At 44.9% G+C, this 20,544-nt stretch overlaps 1 long non-coding RNA gene across 1 annotated transcript in view; it reads left to right on the top strand.

The window, feature by feature from the left end:
• The first annotated feature begins 16,359 nt into the window (after nucleotides 1–16,359).
• Nucleotides 16,360–20,544, top strand: part of LOC144380188 (uncharacterized) — a 34,774-nt gene continuing 30,589 nt past the window's right edge. Inside the window, exon 1 of the long non-coding RNA XR_013444035.1 lies at nucleotides 16,360–16,490. This is a non-coding gene — a long non-coding RNA (uncharacterized LOC144380188). The remainder of the gene's footprint in view (nucleotides 16,491–20,544) is intronic.

Raw genomic sequence — 20,544 nt, 5'->3', positions numbered from 1 at the left:
TGGAGGTACCAGGCCCCTCCTTTTCACACCCATGGTGCCATGTGGCCCCACGGTCCTCGCCTCCTCACTTGCAGTTGAGTCAAACTTGTTCCACCTACTGCATAACCATCAGTTCGTCCCTGGCCTCAGCAGTGTTGACCAAGAGCCTGGATGGAATGGCTCTTGGAATGGTTGTGTTGTTGAAGGTGAGGGCCAGTGCTTTCGATCAGTGCTAAAAACGTCCAAATTTAATACAACAAATTCTTGGTGATTTATGGGAGCCGAGGAAAGCAGGTGTGTGAGTGCCACCGATATACTGACTCCTGCTCTCTGTCTCTCTCTCTTTCACCTCCCTCTTGCCCCATTCCCAACACGTAGCTCTTACAACAAGTAGCCTGAAAATGTGATTTGAGTTTTACCTTCAGACTGATCCATAGTAAAAGTTTTGCTGAGAAGTTCACTGCCAGATTTGTTCATCCCGCAAATACGTATGAAGTGCCTAGTTTGGGTCAGGCCAAGTGTCAGAGCAAGAACATCATTCTCGCAACAAGCATGTTCCTGGGCTTCACAGAGCCTACGGCTGGGTGGGGGAGGCAGGCTTATAAACAGCTATGGCAGCAAAGGACAGGGAGAAGATCAGAGGGTGCTATGGGAATGATAGCTGAGCCACAGACAGACTGGGGGATCAGGGAAAGCTTCCCAGAGGAGGTGGTATTTTAGCTGAGAGCTAAGGAATGAGAAGAGTTAGTCAAGCGAGGTGGAGAGCATATTAGTAAAAGGGAAGTGCAAGTGCAAAGATTTGGAAGGCAGATAGAGGATGGCCCATTGAAAAAAATGAAAAGAAATGGCATCTGCAAGAAATGGTTAAGCCCTTATGCTTTCTCAAGTCAGACTGCCTGAGTTCAAATTCCAACTCTACCACTCACAGGCTGTGTGACCCTAGGCAAGTTATTTAACCTCTCTGTGCTCAGTTTCCTCATCTATAAAACAGGACTGATGATTGCACCTGCTTCATGGGATATAAATGAGACAGCATGGGGGAAATTGCTTAGAACAGCACATGATAAGCCCCGAATAAGTCTTAGCTATTATTTTACAGTTCTCTTGGGCTGGCTGGAGACCTGTGGTGAGGGACATGAACAGAGACGGAAGGAAGACGCCGATGGTGAGGGGAGACAGAGGACAGTTCTCCAAAGGCCTTTTAATTCATGTTGGGAGGGTAGGACTCCTCAGGCAACCAGAGAGAAACTGAGAACAACAAAGGTGTGTGGAAGGCCCTCGCTGAAAACAGGAACTTGGTGATTTCCCTGAGCCTAAGGGAGACAGAGAGGTCCAGGCTGGGGGCTAGTGACGCTGGGGCTGGCCGGACTCAAGAGCATGATGGGCCTGTATGGACGAGCAGCCTCACCCCTCTGGGTCTGTGCCCTCAGCTGAAATCGGTTTCCCTGGGGACCGAATGAGATGAGGGAGGCCAGGGGCCTCCTTTTCACAGTACTCAGCACAAAAGTATGGGCTGGTGCCTTTCCCCTGCATTCCACAAATAGTTTGTGAGTGTAACAGCTTCAAAGTTCTTACTCTCCCGCCTTCTCCAAACTAGCCCAGGCTTCCTCTTCACAAAGATCCCTGTGATTTTGCCAAACCTCTCGACATTAACCTATCCTAGCTGGAACCATGTTCCAGGGGCTTGACTCTCAACTCTGTGCAGCCTGGGCTATCCCCAGCCTCTCCAACATCCCAACCACAGCGATTTTAATCGGATTCAAAGAAATATGCCAGGTAGTGCTTCTCTGGGAGAAGAGAGGCTCGAATCACACACATAACGTTGGCATGTGAATGCTTTTAGAAGTCAGAAACAATGGAGCTAGAATTTTGCCTGCATGCTACTATCATTTTTATGAGTCACCTTAATCCTGAACTCTTCAGTGTCTTATTAGTTCACCCTCAGTGTCCAGGAAAGATTTCATTCAATGCAGTAGTACAGACATTTATTGAGGTCTTTCTCTGTGCCAGGCCCTGATTACACTCTGAGGGCACAAAGGTGAATGAGACTCACAGAGCCGACCTCAGGGTTTGGGGCACAGGGTCTGTGGGAGAAGAAACCAAAGTATTACGCCACACGATGAATGTTAGAGCTGAGGCATAAAGCCAGTTCCGGGGGAGCCTGGGGTCAGGGCTGTCGGAGCACATCCACACAGGTTCTACACAGCATAACTCTGGGGCGCCATTCACTTAGACCAGGGTTTGGTAAACTCCCTCTGGGAAGGGCCAGATAGTAAATATTTTATGCTTTGAGGGCCACACAGTCTCTGTTGCAATTCCACAACTCTGCTGTAGCACAAATGTACCTACAGACAATATGTAAAGAAATAAGCATGGCTGTGTTCCAGCCAAACTGAGTCATGAACTATTCTACTTTTCATTTATTTTCAACCACCCCCAAGCATAAAAATCCTTCTTAGTTCATGCACGCTACAAAAACAGGTGGTGGGCTGGGTTTGGCCCAGGGGCTTATTTTGCTGATCCCTGACATAGATTACAATGAGCATGGCATCCCTTTGAGTTGTGCAGGAAACTGAGGGCCCTGTCGGGCTTCACCCAGAAGATTCTAGTTGAACTAAGTTGTGAAGGATAAGCAAGTGCTGACCAGGGGGACACTGCAGGGAAGGGATGTCAAGCAGAGGGAACAGCATGGGCAAAGGCATCACACAGCTGCACAGGGGGAAACAGAGAGAGGGGACACAGAAAGATGCGAGAGAGACAGTGGAGAACCTTGCACGCCATCCTCAACAGTGAGGGCTCTGTTCCGTGGGCAACTGGGAATCATTCATGGTTTTAGGCAGAAAGCAATAGGGTCTGTGACTGCATTGTAGGGCGTAGAATGCAAGATGGAAAGGCCAGTTAGGAGGCATGCAAACCAGTGGGGGAAGAGATGGCAAATGCCTAAACAGGCAGGGGACAGAGGAGTTAGGAGAAAGAATTCAAATGTCAACCGGACACACGACAAGATGCACAGCATCAAAACCAGTGAGATACCACTTTGCGCCCACTGGATGGCTATCACACAAAAAAGAATGATAGGAAGTATTGACAGAGGCACCTGGAGGCCTCAGTCGGTGGAGTGTGTGACTCTTGATCTCGGGGTTGTAAGTCCGAGCCCCACACTGGATATAGACATAAAACTAAAATCTTAAAAAAAAAAAAAAAAGAATAACAAGTGTTGACGAGGATGTGGAGAAATCAGAACACTCCCACACTGCTGGTGGGGAGGTGAAATGGTACAGCCACTTTGGAAAACAGTCTGGCAGCACCAAAAAAGTGAGTGACCTATGACCAGCAATTCCACTCCTACATATATAGCAGGAAAAAAAATTAAGCCTATGTCCACATAAAAACTTGTATGCTAATGTTCACAGCAGCATTATTCATCCTGGCCAAAAATAGAAACAACCCGGGTGTCTATCAACTGATACACAGATAAATAAAATGTGGTATATCTGTACAGTGGAGTATTATTCATCAATAAAATGAAGAAGTATGATGTAAGATGTCCAGAAGAGGCAAATGTATACAGACAGAAAGATTAGTGGTGGCCTAGGGTTAGGGATGGGTAGGGGGACTGAGGCATGATTGCTGAAGGGCACAGGGTTTCTTTTGGGGGTGAATAAGATTCTCTAAAATGAATTGTGGTGGTGGTTGTACAACTATGAATGTACTAAAAACCATTGAGTTGTACACTTTAAGTGGGTGAAATGTATAGCATGTGAATTGTATCTCAATAAAGCTATAAAAAATCATTACCTTAATGTAACTCAGAAAGGGTAATTTTCTCTCTGCATCTCTCAAAGTAAATTATCTATCAAATACAATTTAAGCCCCTCATCATTGGTTTTAAAATACACACAGTTTTTTGGCTTTTTTTTTTTTTTTTTGTAATTTAGGTTTTTAGTTCTGTTTAATTCAATGTCGATGTTTTCATCCTATGTTAATAACCACTTTTTAAAAACTAGAACACTGTAACCCATAGGGAATTATATTTGAAACTGAAGACTCAGAAATACCCTTGGACATCTGCCTTTCCCTTAGTCCTCACAGCTGGTCATCCAAGATCTCTTCAGTTTATTTATTTATGTAACAGTCTTGTTGAGATATTATTCACATACCATATAACTCACCTATTTCAAGTGTATAGTCCAATGGTTTTCAGGATATTCATGGAACTGTGCAATGATCATCAATATATTTTTTAATTTGTTTTTTATTTTAATTAATTAATTAATCGAGGGAGAGAGAGCAAGAGGGGAGAGAGAATCGTAAGCAGGCTTCACGCTCAGTGCAGAGCCCAACACAGGACTCAATCTCACGACCCTGAGATCATGACCTGAGCCGAAATCAAGAGTCAGATGCTTAACTGACTGAGCCACCCAGGTGCCCCACAATCTATTGTTTAAAACGTTTTTATTTTCACCAAAAGAAACTCCACACCCAGTAGCGGTCACCCCTTATTCCCCCATCCGCCTAGCTCCAGGCAATCATTAATCTACTTTCTGTCTCTCTAGATCCACCTGTTCTGGACATTGCACATGAATGGAATCATACTGTATATGGTATTTTGTGTTTGGCTTCATTCACCTGGCATATGTTTTGGTTCATAAAAGTTGTAGCATGGATCAGTTCTTCATTCCTTTCATCGATGAACAATATTCCACAGTGTGAGCTATACCACATTTTATTTATCCATTCACTGGTTGATGACTATTTGGTTGTATCCACTTTTTGGCTAATATGAATAATGTGCACAGGTTTTTGTACAGGTGTGTGTTTCATTTCTCTTAGGTACATAACTAGGACTGGAATTGCTGGGTCAAACCTCGTCATTTTATAAGAACATAGCAATGGTATTAGTTTCAACGTTTGGCAGACATGGATCTCATTGTCTATTATCTCCAGTTGTCATATGGTGAATTTCCTTCCATCCGGGGAATTCAACCACCCACACAACCATATCCTTAGATGTGGATATGCACAGTAACTAATAAACCTGGGTGCAGCTATCAGTTCAAAGAGAGATAAACACATAATAGCCTCCACACATCTTAAAGGAGAACACTGCCATGCACTCAACCCCCCTGTACCTTTCAATTACATTTCATGATAATTACAGTATGATATTTCCCCCTTCCACATAAGACAAGAGAAGGTACAGATAACGATGTCCCTTTTGCTCTTTTGCCATCTCCTTATATTTTTCTTTCTTTTCTTTTTTTGTCACAAAGGAAGCAAGTAGGGTTAATGATAGTCATGTCAGCAGACCTGGCTCCCATGTTCTGCACAAAATAGTGCTGAGAATTCTCATCCAGCATCCTCATGATTCTTTTCTTGTGTTTGTGTGGTTTAAAAATATATAACATAAAAGATATTGGGTGCCTGAGTGGCTCAGTTGGTTGAACATCTGGCTCTTGGTTTCGGCTCAGGTTGTGATCTCAGGGTCATGAGATCGAGCCCTGTGTTGGGCTCCAAGCTCAGCCCAGCGCGGAGTCTGCTTGAGATTCTCTCTCTCTCCCTCTGCCCCTCCCCCTGCTCTCTCTCTCTCAAATATTTAAAATCTTTAACATAAAAGATGTCGTTTTAACCATTTTTAAGCGGCATTAATTCCATTCACAGCATTGTGCAACCATCAGCGTTATCCATTTCCAAAAATTTCTGCATTACCCCAAACAGAAACTCTGTAAACCTTGAGGAAAAAACCCATTCTCCTCATCCTCTGCCCCTGGTAACTTCTAATCTACTGTCTGACTCTATGAATTTGTCTATTCTAGATATTTCGTGTAAGTGGAATCGTATATTTGTCCTTTGCATCTGGCTTATTTCACTTGGTGTAATGTTTTCAAGGTTCATCCGTGTTGTAGATGAATCAGAATTTTGGACACATTCCTTTTTATGTCTAAATTATATCCAGCTGTATGGATATGCCACTTTTATGTCTTCATTTATCTGTTGATGAACACTTGGTTCGTTTCCATCTTTTGACTACTGTAAATAAAGCTGTAATAAACATTGGTGTACAACTATCTTTATGAGTCCCTCTTTCCTTTTTTTTTTTTTTTTTGAGTACATACCTGAGAATGGAATTGCTGGGTCATATGGTAATTCAGTTTAACTTTTTAAGGCAGTACTAAACTGTTTTCCACAGTGGCTGCACCATTTTACATTCTGATCAGCAATGGACAAGGGCTCCACATTTCTCCAAATTCTTACCAACACTTACTTTCAGTTTTTTTTTTTTTTAATTAAAGCCATTCTAGTAGGTGTGAAGTGGTATCTTAATGGTTTTGATTTGCATTTCCCTAATGATTAGTGATGTTGAACATCTCTTCATATGTTTGTTGGCCATGTGTATGTCTTCTTTGGAGAAATATCTATTTAAGTTCTTTGCCCGCTTCTTAATTGTTTGTCTCTTTGTTGTTGAGTTTCTGGAGTTTTTGTTTTTTTTTTAACATATTCTGGATGTTAAGTCCTTATCAGATATATTATTTGTAAATATTTTCTTCCATTTTATAGGTTGTGTTTTCCTTTTCTTGATAATGTCCTTTGATGAACAAAAGTTTGTAATTTTAATGAAGTTCAATTTATTTGTGTTGTTGTTTGTGATTTTAGTGTCATATTTAAGAATCACTATCACCTTATGACTCTTATGCAAGAGAGACAGAACATATAAGTATCCCACAAAAGAATTAACATGGCAGAAATGGCAGGTCAACTATCTTCCTATGAAGAAAATATTTGGAAAGCACATATTTATACTGAATATTGGCTAAAAACACAACATTTATCTTTTCTTAGACAATGCTGTTATTTAATGAGGTATGTTTATATTGTTTTGAGAACCTCTCTAAGTTCATTTTTATCAGTTCTTTGAGTCTCCATCAGAATAGACAATTTCAATTATCTGCCATACCCATAAACACCCATTTTTCTCCTTCTAGAAAAACTACCCCCACAGGGTCCTCTCTTACATGTCCCAGAAGCCATGTTTGTACCTGGTTAGGACTCAAGCTGGGCAATCGGTTTCTCTCTTGAGAATCTGTATCTGACACTGAGAAAAGTGTTAGTTACTGTAAGGGATTGTGAGGCAGCCATATCCTGCCATTTCTGCTTCACTTCTTGCCTCACAGGGTCCGTGTGAGATAGCTGTATATTTATAATAAATATTTCCTCTCTGCAAATTTATGTGGATCAGTTTTGTACTAGGATGATATTTTGAAACAATATTTACGCTCCTATATTGGTGGGCTGGTTTTTCTCCCTGCAGAAACCATGTCTGCTGTTGGAGTTAAGCTATGTTAAGTCCCTTAAGTGAGGAGGTAGGGGTTTTAGGCTCATCCTGTTGGGAATAGCGGGTCCTTAGAACACAAGCTCATGATCCACTTCTCTGAACACAGTCTAGGGATGACTGCCAGTCCTGAGGAGAACCCTATCCTCTAGTTTAGCACCATTTCAACAGGACATAGGAGAGATGCGAGGGTGTGGTGCCAAAGGCAACTGCAACAACTAGTCTATGGCAGAATACCTTGGCTCTCCAAGGTGTGGCATTCAGGAACCCATGTCCCATTGAAGGATGCAGAGAGCCTGAGAGGACCTGTGGACTACCAGAGGCCCATGTCTGATGAAGTGGCTGCCATGGTCAAAGCCTAGGACATTAGTAGTAGAGGCCAGGTGGATAGTCATACTTCAAGGGCCATTAGTCCCGGAGGGCAGGGAGAAGAGATGCTCAGCCTTAGAGACCAGTGAGTACCCACGGGGCACTGCCTGGGTAAGAGTAATGCTTCTGCCATCTCCAGGGCTCAGGGATCCTCTATACCAAGACACATCTTGGGGAGAAGGGAGACGTGATGCAAAGGAGCTGTGAAATTATTGCTCTCAACTCCTGTTTACTAGACTAGCCTGAATACAGCTCTTCTTCCTGACTCTCACTTCTTTGTAGAATGTGGGCTCATCAGACACTGAAAACCCAAAGAGGCCATGTTTTCTTTGCACATCTGAGAGTTCTATGAAGTTCAATTTAGACCATACTATACTAAAATCTCCAAAACCCCAAATCTGCAGACATTGTTATCAGGAGCCGGAAGAAGAATCCAAAGGGAACTGATTACTGCCTTGCTTCCCCTTCCCTTTTCCCATTCCCCTCCACCTTTCCCTTCTTTCTTTCCTTCATCAATATGTATCAAAGGCCCTATTCTGGGTCAGGCTCTTTGCTGGCCCTAGGGAATCCCAAAATGACTAAGACACAATTCCTCCCACATGGTGCTCACAGGCCTGAGGGAAAACAGAGATTAAGCAGTTTCCAAACCAATGAATTAATGCCAACAAGAGGGCCATGGGAGCAGAGAGGAAAGCCTCTCAACTCTGCTTGGGCAGGTGTTGAGGGAAGATGTATGAGTCTCAGAGAAGGAGTGTGTACAGCTCTGGTATGGGTGTTGGTATCTGTGGTAGACACACTTAGTTATCTTACCTAAAAACTATTCCCCCGTCTTCTTCTTCATTGAACCCCGATTCTATTTGGGGCTGCCTGTGTGCCCATGCTCAGCACTGATACATGCTTGCTTCTGTTTCCATTGTCAGACACTCATTTTTAGCCCCCCACCCCCTTCCTTGTAGCTATGGCTGGTGGTCCAGATCTGGGCAAAGAGAAACACTGCTAGAGAGCTTCTGCCATGCTCTGCTTCCCTAATAAATTGGACAGATCTGGCTGGAGCCAGCCCCTCCCCACTCTTCCTATCCTGAGTGTGTGTGGGATGCCTGGAGCTGTGGACCATCTTGCAATCATGACGATGAAAACTCAAAATGCTAAGATAGCAGAGAGCAAAGATGAAAGAGTCTGGCTTCTCAAAGACCTTACTCAGCTGTTGCACCAGTACTTGACTATCTATCTCCAGATTTCTTATGTTTCTTAAAACCTCTGTTAATGGAGTGTTTTTAAAAGCATTACTGAAAACATTCCTAACTGACACAGTGTCTCATAAGAAAAACCTGCTCACTCAACATTTGGGGCCCACCTGCCTTAAAGCTGGTTTTCTTCCTGTTCACCCTGAAGCAAGATCTGACAGTCTGCAGCAGTATGTATGTCCAACTTTTATGGACTGAATTGTGCCTCCCCCCCCAATTCATATGTTGAAGCCCTAACCTCTAATGTGACTATGTTTAGAAATATGGTCTTTAAGGAGGTAATTAAGATAAATGAGTTCATAGGAATGGGGCACTAACTCAATAAGACTGGTGTCCTTATAAGAGGAAGAAGAGACACCAGGAGTGCATGTATGTGGAGAAAAGGCCATGTGAAGACGCAGTGAGAAGGTGGTCATCTGCAAGCTAGCGAGAGAGGGCTCTGGAGAAACCAATCCTGCTGACACCTTGACCTCACACTTCCAGCCTCCAGAACTGTGAGAAAATACATTTGTTGTTTAAGCCACCCAGTCTGTGGCATTTTGTTATGGCAGCCCTAAGAAACTAATACACCCAACCACTTCCTAAATAGGTCCTTTCTGGAGAGAACATAGTGAAATAGTCTGTCACTCCCAGCAATAGCAGAACCCACCATTGCTGTCCTCTCTTTCTTTCTTAAATATGAAGGGAAAACCTTGGGCCAGTCAGCTTCTGAGGTAAGCAGCAGCATGAGAGGGAAGAGCCAAAAATTTAAAACCCAAACAAACCAACAAAAAAGACAACTCAAAGATTAGAAAGAAGCCTTATTTTTAAAACCATCTAATGAATATATTCAGAGACATTCAAAACAATATCACATCAATAAAACAAGAAGAGGAGGTTAAGAAGAAAGAGCAATTAGAGAATAAGGATGATTTTAAGGATCGAAAAATTACTGCCAAAATGAAATAAATTATTAAAGGATGGAAAATAAACTTGGTAAAGAGTCAAACTATGAGAGCAAAAAAAGAGAACTAAAGAGAAAGAAGAAAGCAAGAAAACCAACAAAAAAAAGGAAATAAATAATAAAGGAAGAGAATTTCCAAGAGTTGAGTAAGGACTCAAATTTTGATTGAAAGTGCCCATAGTGAATGAAAAAGATATCCTAGTGAAATGTCAAAATATCAAGGGAATAGGAAGCCCTGAAAGTTTCTGAAGAGACAAAGTTAGCCAGCTAGAATGGAATAGGGATTGGTTTGGTTTCAGACTGTTGTTTAGCAGCAACTCTGGACACAATAGATAATTTCTCAGTTATGAGAAAAAAATCATTTTGGACCTGGAATTCTTTTTTTTTAAGTTTATTTATTTAAGTAATCTTTTTACCCAACATGGGGCTCATGACCCTGAGATCAAGGGTTGCATGCTCTTCCAACTGAGCCAGCCAGGTGCTCCTTGAACCTGGAATTCTATACTCAGTCAAACATCTATCAAGTAAGAGAGCAAAGCAAAACACTTTTTCCAAACAGGCAAGGTCTCAGAAAATTTAACTCCTGTGTGCTCCCTCTCATAGGAAGCTATTTGAGGATGTGTAAATAAGTAAATAAGGAAAAAAGGGATCCCAGAAAACAGTGGATCTTAACTCAGGAGAGCAGTGAATGCAAGACACGGTGTAATGCTGAAAAGGAAACTAGTTCAGCTCAGAGCAGAAAGATGGAGGAGTTCAGGACAGAGGCATCTGGGAAAATGGAGGACTTCAGTTGAGATCATTTTTTTTTTTAATGTAAGAATATGTTAAAGACATATTGTGCAAGGGATACAAACAAACAAAAAAACACCCAAACAAAAAACAAACAAAAAACTCTAAGTCAGTCAGAAACTCTGAGAGGGGGAGTAGAGAAATGGTTGTACAGGAAAATTATGGTCCAAATTGGAAGCAAACCAAAATGAATTTAAAGTGACCATATATTATTCCATGGCAAATCCCAATGCTTTTTATAGAACCGTATTGTATATGTAATTTTATGCTAGTTCTCATAATTCCTCCATAATCCCCATACCTCATAATTCCTATATATGCTGATGGATATAAACTGGTTTTAAAAACATATATGAGGGGTGCCTCGGTGGCTCAGTCAGTTGAGCAGCCAACTCTTGATCAGGTCAAGGCCCAAGTCATGATCTTGGGGTACTGGGATCCAGCCCCACATTGGGCTCCATGCTCAGCGGGGAGTCTGCCTCTCCCTCTCCCTCTGCTGCTTCCCCTGCTTGTGCTCTCTCTCTCTGTGTCAAATAAATAAATAAAATCTTTAAAAATTTTTAAAAATAAATAAAAATAAAAATTTAAAAGTATGAAAATTCATTGTGTCTGGGTACTTTTGAGGCTCTTCTAGTATCACAAAGAATATTTGTGTTTTTTGATGTGGGTGCTGGTTACACAGCATTTGGTTTGTGAAAACTCATCAAGCTGTACTCATAATATGTGTGCTTATCTCACATATGATTGTTTTGTTCTTTTTGTTTAAGTGTACTGAAGAAAGATGAAGTGTGGAAGGTAGGCCAAGGAGAATGGAGAAAATGGGGACGTGTTCTGATATCCTTATCTTACCAAGTGAGAAGTGAAGAGAGTATGTCAGGTTGATAGAAAAGAAATAAAGTCCTGAATATTTAAATTTACCAAGGTAACCAATAGACAGAAAAACAGTGACACTGGAACAGTGACACACTGAGAAGACCAAGAAGGGGAGGCAGTGTGAACGAGAGCCTCACGCTTCACAGCATGACTCCGTAGATGTCCTCTAAGGTGGCATTAACCAGCTGAAGAACTAAAGTCACTAGTGGTTCAATGAATTTTTTTTAAGTTCATTTATTGAAGTAATCTCTACTGAAGTAATCTCTACCCCCAGCCTGGGGCTCAAACTCACGACCTGGAGATCGAGAGTTGCATGCTATACTGACTGAGCCAGCCAGGAGCCCCTTTAAGTCACTAGTGGCTAACGGGATTGCTTCTGACCTGGGCAGGAGTGGGAATGGAGACCGTTATCATTGGTATTCTGAGCTATTCAATTCACTACCACATGCAAAATATTATTTTAATAATATAAAACTTAAAAACTATGCAATAAATCAGCACTAAATTGTATGATGCAATCATAAGGGCTGAAGTGGAGCTGAGAAGAGAATTCTGATTTTTCATGGCTAGAGCAACTCTTTGCCCTTCCTTCTAATGTCACCAAGACCCACTGAAGTTTTAAAGGACCCTTTGACTTTTAAAAGATCTTAGGACTCAGTAAGAAGCATCAACAGCTTTTAAGGGTACTAGAAGAGTCTAAAAGATGCTCCAAATGAAACTAATTTTTATTACTTTATGTTTTTTTTTATTTTTATTTTTTTTTAGTAATCTCTATACCCAATGTGGAGCTCAAAGTCATGACTCTGAGATCAAGAGATGCATGCTCTTCCAACTGATAGAGCCAGGTGCCCCATATTACCTTGTGTTTTAAAAAGCAGTTTATAGGGCGCCTGGGTGGCTCAGTTGGTTAAGCGACTGCCTTCGAGGATCGAGTCCCGCATCGGGCTCCCTGCTCAGCAGGGAGTCTGCTTCTCCCTCTGACCCTCCCCCCTCTCATGTGCTCTCTCTCTCATTCTCTCTCTCTCAAATAAATAAATAAAAAATCTTTAAAAAGCGGTTTATACTCATCAGCATTTGTAGGAACTATGAGCGAGGGGAATATGGGGAACAATGGGAATTTGCATAAAACTCAATAGACAATGAGATGTTGTAATCTCAAAATTATGGGAGTTTGCCATAATTCAGATCTGTTTCATAACCTGGACGAAACACACAGCTAGCGGATGGTATCAATTCACAAATGTTCATACATTTCAGTCCACAAAATCTACACTGTGCTGAGCATTAGAGGCTCAGTCCAAACTCCCAGGGATGCTTTTGGAGAGTAGACTGATTTGTGAATTCACATGGCATTTTCTGTGGACCTTCCTCCCAGGAAATATAAAGCATTTTGCGTTCAATTTCAGAGACTCTTGGGTCACCCTTGAGGCCCCTCCATGGAAGGATCCATGAAATCTTGCTCTAGGTCTTAGAGTTGAAGTACTGAGGACCTCCATGTTTCTAGTGCTTCCACAGGTCCCAAGGCAAGAGGATTTCTTGGGAAGCTAGTTGCAAGGAGACTCCTTTTACAGAAAGCCCTGGTTACTGAGATGTTCCAAGTAGAAGCCAGCAGAACTAGTTGAGCGCCTCCTGTAAACAGCAGGTGAAGAAACCGAGGGCCAGAGAGGGGAAGTATCTTACTTCCTCATCCATTCATGATCACAACAGCAATAATCCCAATGGAGGGCCTACAGACTGGGAGTCACTTTACAGATGCACCTTGATCATCATTCCAATAATAACCGGACCTGTTCTGGCATGATCATTCCGGGTCTCCAGAGTCAGAGAGGGTGAGTGACTTGTCAAAATCACACAGCAGGAAGTAGCTCAGCTGGGGTGGAACCCATTCTGAGTAACTTCAAAGCAGTCAGCTAAAGGTTGAGGGGACTATAAAGATGGCAAAGATACTGTTTTACTCTCATAAAGCTGTCAGTCTTATTGGTGGGAATAATGCACATATACAAATTAAAATATTTATTGGATGTTTACTACATGTCTGGCCTGGAGGAGCAGGCCCTGGGAGAGGGCCTTGAGTCCTGACTGCATCCTGCTCAATTTTTCATTCTCTTTGGCTCAGATAATGGTTTTACTGCTGTGTGCTCTTGGGCTGAGGCTTGGGAGAGCATGTGTCCTGGTTTCCTTAACCCTGAGTCAACTGAGGCCCTCGGTGATTCCCACCGGGAGGGAGGGAGCCCTGTTTTCCAAGTAGGAAGCAGTCTGTGCTGAGTCACCTCTGCCTGGTCACTTAGGAGGAGGTGAGGACCTCAGGGGAGGACAGGGGGCCTGTTCGGGGATCTAGGTGGGGTGCAGGGATCCACTTCGGGCTTCAGTGGGCCGGCCATTAGTCACTGATCAGACCAATGGTTCCAGTGGCCAGCCCTGAGCACGTCCCTCCTCCCCTTAGCCCGAGGCCTGGCTGACCCTCCAGCCCCATCTCGCTCTCGTGGGCCCTCTCCTCACCCCACTCCCTTTACACTGTTGTCTGCCCGGATGCCACACACTGTTGCCTCCCTCCTTGCTCTGTCCACACAGGTCCTCCTGCTTGGAAGGCCCTTGGTGTCCTGTCCACCTGGCAGAACGTATCCATCCTTCACACGCTGCACAAGCTTCTGTGCTCTCGTGAGCTTCTGTGACACCTGCAAGCCTAACTTTGAGCCCAGCGGCTTCCGGGGCTGACTGTTGCTGACTGCTCTCCACACTTCTGCCCCTTGCCTCTCATTTGTTGCTCTCCATCATTGGATGTCAGGGACCTGGATTTACTCGTTCTATGTCCACATCCTTGGTGTGTGGCATGCTGCCCTGTCGACACTCAAAACAAAAACAAAAATAAAAACAAAACCGCCTAAAAATGCTCAGTTGAGAAAAGGAGGCAAAATTAAAAAGGAACAAAGGCCTTTATTTGGGGGTCTCAGAATTGCAGCTTGGGGAGCACAGAGCAACCCGAAAAGTGTCTGGCTCACAGAGAGCATTTTATGAGAGAGAAGGAAGGGGTCATTACTTGATTTGGATAAAGAAGAGAAGGAACAAACCCTGGGAATTTGGTGCTGAGCTGCCGAGCCACTTCTGATGACCAACTTATTGATTAATGTATTGGTGTTATCAAATGAAACTGTCCCTGGTATGCATTACTCAACTTTACTGCCTCCATATGATCTGAATGCCGGTTGCCCTGCTGAAATTTTATGAGCACCTGCCTTGTAAATGGCCACTTCTGGCCCAGTTCAAGAGTTCGTTAGTTGAGAAAGAAAATAGAGCTTCAAATGCAGTCTCTTATGTCCAGAAATTTTCTACAATGCCACAAAATGAATGCATGCCCCTTTCGCACTCTCCTTCTATGTCCCTGGGCCCCATGTCACGACTCATGGACTCCAGGAGTTGCTAGATTTTTAGTCCAGTTCCTCACCTTAGAGATGAGGAAACCAAGACCCAGAGGGGGGAAGTGACTTGCCCAAGGTCACACTGTTGGTGACAAAGTTCAGACTAGAGCCCAAGGTCATACGGTTGGTGACAGAGTTCAGACTAGGGCCCAAGGTCACGCAGTTGGTGACAGAGTTTGGGCTAGAATTCAAGGTCACACAGTTGGTGACAGAGTTCAGACTGGAACCCAGATCTCCTGTCTCCCTATCCAGTGCCCTGTTTCCTTCCCCATGCTTCTAGGAGCAGTTTCTCCCTTGGGGACATGGCAATTTTATGCTTAGCCCCAGGACCTTGTGGGTAGTGTAGGTTGTCCTCAAGGGGACAGAGGGGCCCTCCAAGGAAGACCTCTTGCTAATGGTGGAGGAAGAAGGAAGTTTGAAGTCGTAAGAATTGCTACAATCCCTGGTTTCCACAAGTGAAGCTTGGAGGGGCTGAGCCTGGCCCTAGAGCAGTGTTCTGAGGGTTGGGGATAGCCATCTGGTAGGAGCAGGTGAGACCATGCCTAACCTAGCCCACATGCCCTTTTCCAGGCTCGTCTTCCCTGCACCAGCCCTGACCGCTCACGGGCCAGCCCCATCCGGCGCCTCACGGTCCTGGCCATGCCCTGCTCTTCTATCCAGTGCACCTTTGCATTCAGCCTACTTCCTCAGCCTGAGCTCGCTTTTCCTCTCAATCCAACAACTGCAAGCCCAGCCCACCTTCTGGGCCTACCTCAAAGAGCACTTCCTCTGAGAAGTCCTCCCTGATTCCCCTCCTTTCTGTATCTCACAGAGTTGGCTCACTCTTGTTAAGCGTGTCTTGGTCATTTTGATCTGGGTACACATCCCTCTTCTCTTTACCCAGTGGGCTTGAGGGCCGAGGTCCTATCTTGTTGATCCTGTGTCCCCCACGGCAATCAGTAAGCCTCCGGGGGTAGTAGGTGCTTCCTCACGTTCCTGGTAAACAAGAAATAAGGTTTCTCAGAACAGTCTTGAAGGTCCTGACAGTGCCTCCAGGTCAAAGGTCTGGAGGAAAGGGGAGCACCGCTGTTGCTCCCAAAAGCACCAACCCTCTGTTGTGCAGAGCTCACTCCCCATTGCTTCCCTCCTTTCGCGGCTTCTCATCTGACTCTTCTGGCCTGTCGTCTCGGCACATGTCCATCATCCCCAGGCTGCGGCCCATCCCCTCTGCCTGTCTAGCAGCTGACCTCGCCTCACCAGATGTTTACTTTGCCTCGGGGTTGAGGAGTCGGAACCCTGCTTTTGCAACACGAAGCCCCAGGCGGCTGTGTGACCTTGGCGTGCTACTTCACGTCTCCAAGCCTTGCCATGCCTTGCGGGTGAAGGTCACCTGACTCCTGGGGCTGCCGTGAAGCTCAGATGAGCTATGGCGTGAGATGGGCCGAGCGTGGTGCGCTGACACACACGCTTTCAGAAATAGAAAGAAGGAATGAACCCGGCTTTAGGGGCTTGCTTTTCCATGTGGCCAAAACCTGCTCCCGGACCTGTTCTCCCCATTTCTCTGTTTGGTAAGTCCCGCTTGGAGCAATACTGCAGCTGGCCCCTCACTGCCATCACGCGTCTGACCAGCCATGCCTTCCAGAAAACCGAGACCCAGGGAGGGTGGGCTGCTGGCAGACTCCCCAATCCAAAGTCATCTGCTGTCTTTGCCCAGCTTGTGGGTAAAAGCCATAGACGGTGACAAACCTACACAGTGTTATTTTTTTCTTTTTAAAGATACATCACAAATGGGAAGATTCTGAGGGTGTGGAGCAGGTCCTGCTTTCTGGAAGCCCTCGTGTGTGCCAGGCTCGGAGGGATCCCTGTCAGCAAGGGAGATAGTGAAGTCCAGGATGCCCACAGCAGAGGGGCATTCGCAGGCTCTGTGGCTCGCCTCCCTGGAGCTCCTTTCTGGCCCTCTGACTAATCCAAGGGGAAAATGGCAACAGAGTCTTGGCAACGCACTGGGGTCCGGTCTGGGCCTCACCCCCCCTAGGACCGATCACCTCCCTCCCCGACTCTCCCACCTGGAGGGTAATTCCCTCCACAACCATAAGTAGGAGCCGTGCACAAGCTTCGATCCTCAGTGGCACCATTTGGAAATAGCAGAGGGAATTAGGTCTGTTTAAGTGGCTCTAAATTAAGTCCCATTGTGTGATCTCTGTTTCTTTACATCCTGGTTGTTAACGAGCGGTCCCGCTGGGCAGATGAGAATGTTTTTGAAAAGCCAGCAGAAAGGATAACCAGGCACGCCAGGAAGGGTTAGCACGAAGCTAAGAGGAAGAAGTAAGGGGCAGAGGAAGGTCGAGGCTGGGACTGTTTACACACAGTGGATTTCTGAAGGCTGGTGAGCAGTTGATTGTGCCTCTCCCTCCTTCTCCCTTTATATTCCATCTGGGTTTTCAAGTGGATGAAACGGGGGCCCTAGCCTTGGGTGACTTTCACAGCCAAATGACCTTGACGACAGATTTGTGCAGAACTTCTCATCGGTGACTGTGTCAACACTTGGTTAGCTCACTACTGTCTTGCTGCTTCCCTGGACCAGTCAGGGTCCAGAAATGGCTCTAGATCTTTCAACAGAGGGAATTTAATACCAGGAATTGGTTACCCAGAAAATGGAAGCGATGAGAAGCTAAAGGAAGGCATTAGCAACAGCAGGAAGCCTCTTGTCCCCGGGGCTGAGGAGCAAAAGCCCAGGGCTGGTGCTGGTGGGCAGAAGGAGACCAGAGCAAGGGCGGCCTGTGGGAGTTGGCCACATGGAGACAAATGCTGTTCTCAGGAGTTGGAGCCACAGAAGGGCTGTCCTCTGACAGGTGGAAGCAGAGGAGACAGCCACTGCGGAAGGTGCCACCTAAGGCAGAAGAGGTGGGGAAAAACACCCCCATTCTCCCCTCCCCCAGCCTCCAGTCTTCCACCAGCTTCTCCCATTGGGCAAAGCTATCTGGAAGCCAGTCAGCAAGGGAGCCTGGGAGATGCAGCTTCCTGTAATACGGAGAACAATAGAAGGGCAGGGAGCAAATAATAAACCGCCTCTCCAACAAGCCAAGGTTGCTAGACGAACCAGCTAGGAAACAGGAAGGCACTGAATAGGAGCAACGGAGCTAAGCAGGCAGTCGGGGGGCTAGACCCCCATTTGAAGCCATCCAGGAGAGTGTCCCATAGTGTGACACCATGCCGGGTACAGGAGCTGAGGAGAGTGGCAGGCAGACCAGGCAGGGCATCAAGGAACAGTTTATTAGGGAGTGAAGAAGCTTGTCTCTGTTCAGTCTCTTTCCAGTCATCTGATGGCATTAGGGAGAAGGTATCTATGTGGTGCTAACAGGTCTTTAACCTCTCTCTAAAATGTGCCAATCTCTTTTTTTATTTTTTTTAAATTTTTAAATTTTTTTTAAAGATTTTATTTATTTATTTGACAGAGAGAGAGACACAGAGAGAGAGGGAACACAAGCAGGGGGAGTGGGAGAGGGAGAAGCAGGCTTCCCACCGAGCAGGGAGCCCGATGCGGGGCTCGATCCCAGGACTCTGGGACCATGACCTGAGCCGAAGGCAGACGCTTAACGACTGAGCCACCCAGGCGCCCCATTTTTTTAAACCTCCAGAGATAGTGACCTCAGGTCTAAGCCTTTGGCTGGTGTAACTGATGCTGTTAGCCGGCTCAGACAGCCTACCCAGTGGACACACTCACTTCTCAGCGGCCCTGAGTGTGGGCTGCTAACAGGTCACAGCTGCAGCCTTCTCCGGGCGCTGCCTCACCTGAAGTAGGTAGGAGATTCCACCATCACCCCCGGGGCAGTCTGCAGGCAATGACTAATGTAGGAGACAAAAGCGTTCATATGTCAAGATGGTTCAAGTCTGTGGTAGCATTCATGTTCCAGAGCTCCCCGCGGGAGCAGGCTGAGGCTGGCCTGAAGCTGAGCCCGCACCTTTGCTTAGCCTCTGTTTTCCTCCCCTTTCGCCAAGAGCCCTCCCTCAGTAAATCACTTGTGAAAAAAATCCTCATGGCTGACTAATTGTACGGAATCTAACACAGCAGGCAACAGGATCTAGCTAGAATTTAGTGACTTTTTGTTATCCTTTTTAATATTTTTACCTGGCTGGTTTATGGTAGACTATAAAGGTTTTCCATTTATGGTAGTGATAGCAAGTTTCATTTTTTTTTCTTTTCTGCTCACTAATTTTTAAATATTTTTTTATTAACATATATTATTTGTTTCAGGGGTACAGGTCTGTGATTCAACAGTCTTACACAATTCACAGCGCTCACCATAGCACACACCCTCCCCAATGTCCATCACCCAGCCACCCCATCCCTCCCACCCCCCACCACTCCAGCAACCCTCAGTTTGTTTCCTGAGATTAAGAGTCTTGTAGTTTGTCTCCTTCTCTGGTTTTGTCTTGTTTCATTTTTCCCTCCCTTCCCCTATGATCCTCTGTCTTGTGTCTCAAATTCCTCACATCAGTGATATCATATGATACTTGTCTTTCTCTGACTTTTTTGCTTAGCATAATACCCTCTAGTTCCATCCACATCGTTGCAAATGGCAAGATTTCTTTTTTTTTGATGGCTGCATAATATTCCATTGTATATATATATACCACATCTTCTTTATCCGTTCATCTGTTGATGGACATCTAGGCTCTTTCCACAGTTTGGCTATTGTGGACATTGCTCCTATTAACATTGGGGTGCACGTACCCTTTCGGATCCCTACATTTGTATCTTTGGGGTAAGTACCCAGTAGTGCAATTGCTGGGTCGTAGTGTAGCTCTATTTTCAACTTTTTGAGGAACCTCCATACTGTTTTCCAGAGTGGCTGCACCAGCTTGCATTCCCACCAACAGTGTAGGAGGGTTCCCCTTTCTCTGCATCCTCGCCAACATCTGTCATTTCCTGACTTGTTAATTTTAGCCATTCTAACTGATGTGAGGTGGTATCTCATTGAGGTTTTGATTTGGATTTCCCTGGTGCCGAGGAATGTTGAGCACTTTTTCATGTGTCTGTTCCATTTGGATGTCTTCGTTACAGAAATGTCTGTTCATGTCTTCTGCCCATTTCTTGATTGGATTCTTTGTTCTTTGGGTGTTGAGTTTGATAAGTTCTTGATAGATTTTGGATACTAGCCCTTTATCTGATCTGTCATTTGCAAATATCTTCTCCCATTCTGTCGGTTGTCTTTTGGGTTTGTTGACTGTGTCCTTTGCTGTGCAAAAGCTTTTTATCTTGATGAAGTCCCAATAGTTCATTTTTGCCCTTGCTTCCCTTGCCTTCGGTGATGTTTCTAGGAAAGAAGTTGCTGCGGCTGAGGTCAAAGAGGTTGCTGCCTGTGTTCTCCTCAAGGATTTTGATGGATTCCTGCCTCACATTGAGGTCTTTCAACCATTTGGAGTCTATTTTTGTGTGTGGTGTAAGGAAATGGTTGAGTTTCATTCTTCTGCATGTGGCTGTCCAATTCTCCCAACACCATTTGTTGAAGAGACTGTCTTTTTTCCATTGCACATTCTCTCCTGCTTTGTCAAAGATTAGTTGACCATAGAGTTGAGGGTCCATTTCTGGGCTCTCTATCCTGTTCCATTGATCTGTGT

Source organism: Halichoerus grypus, chromosome 15, assembly GCF_964656455.1.
Source record: "Halichoerus grypus chromosome 15, mHalGry1.hap1.1, whole genome shotgun sequence".
Lineage (NCBI taxonomy): Eukaryota > Metazoa > Chordata > Mammalia > Carnivora > Phocidae > Halichoerus > Halichoerus grypus.
This window is presented reverse-complemented; position numbering and strand designations above follow the sequence as displayed.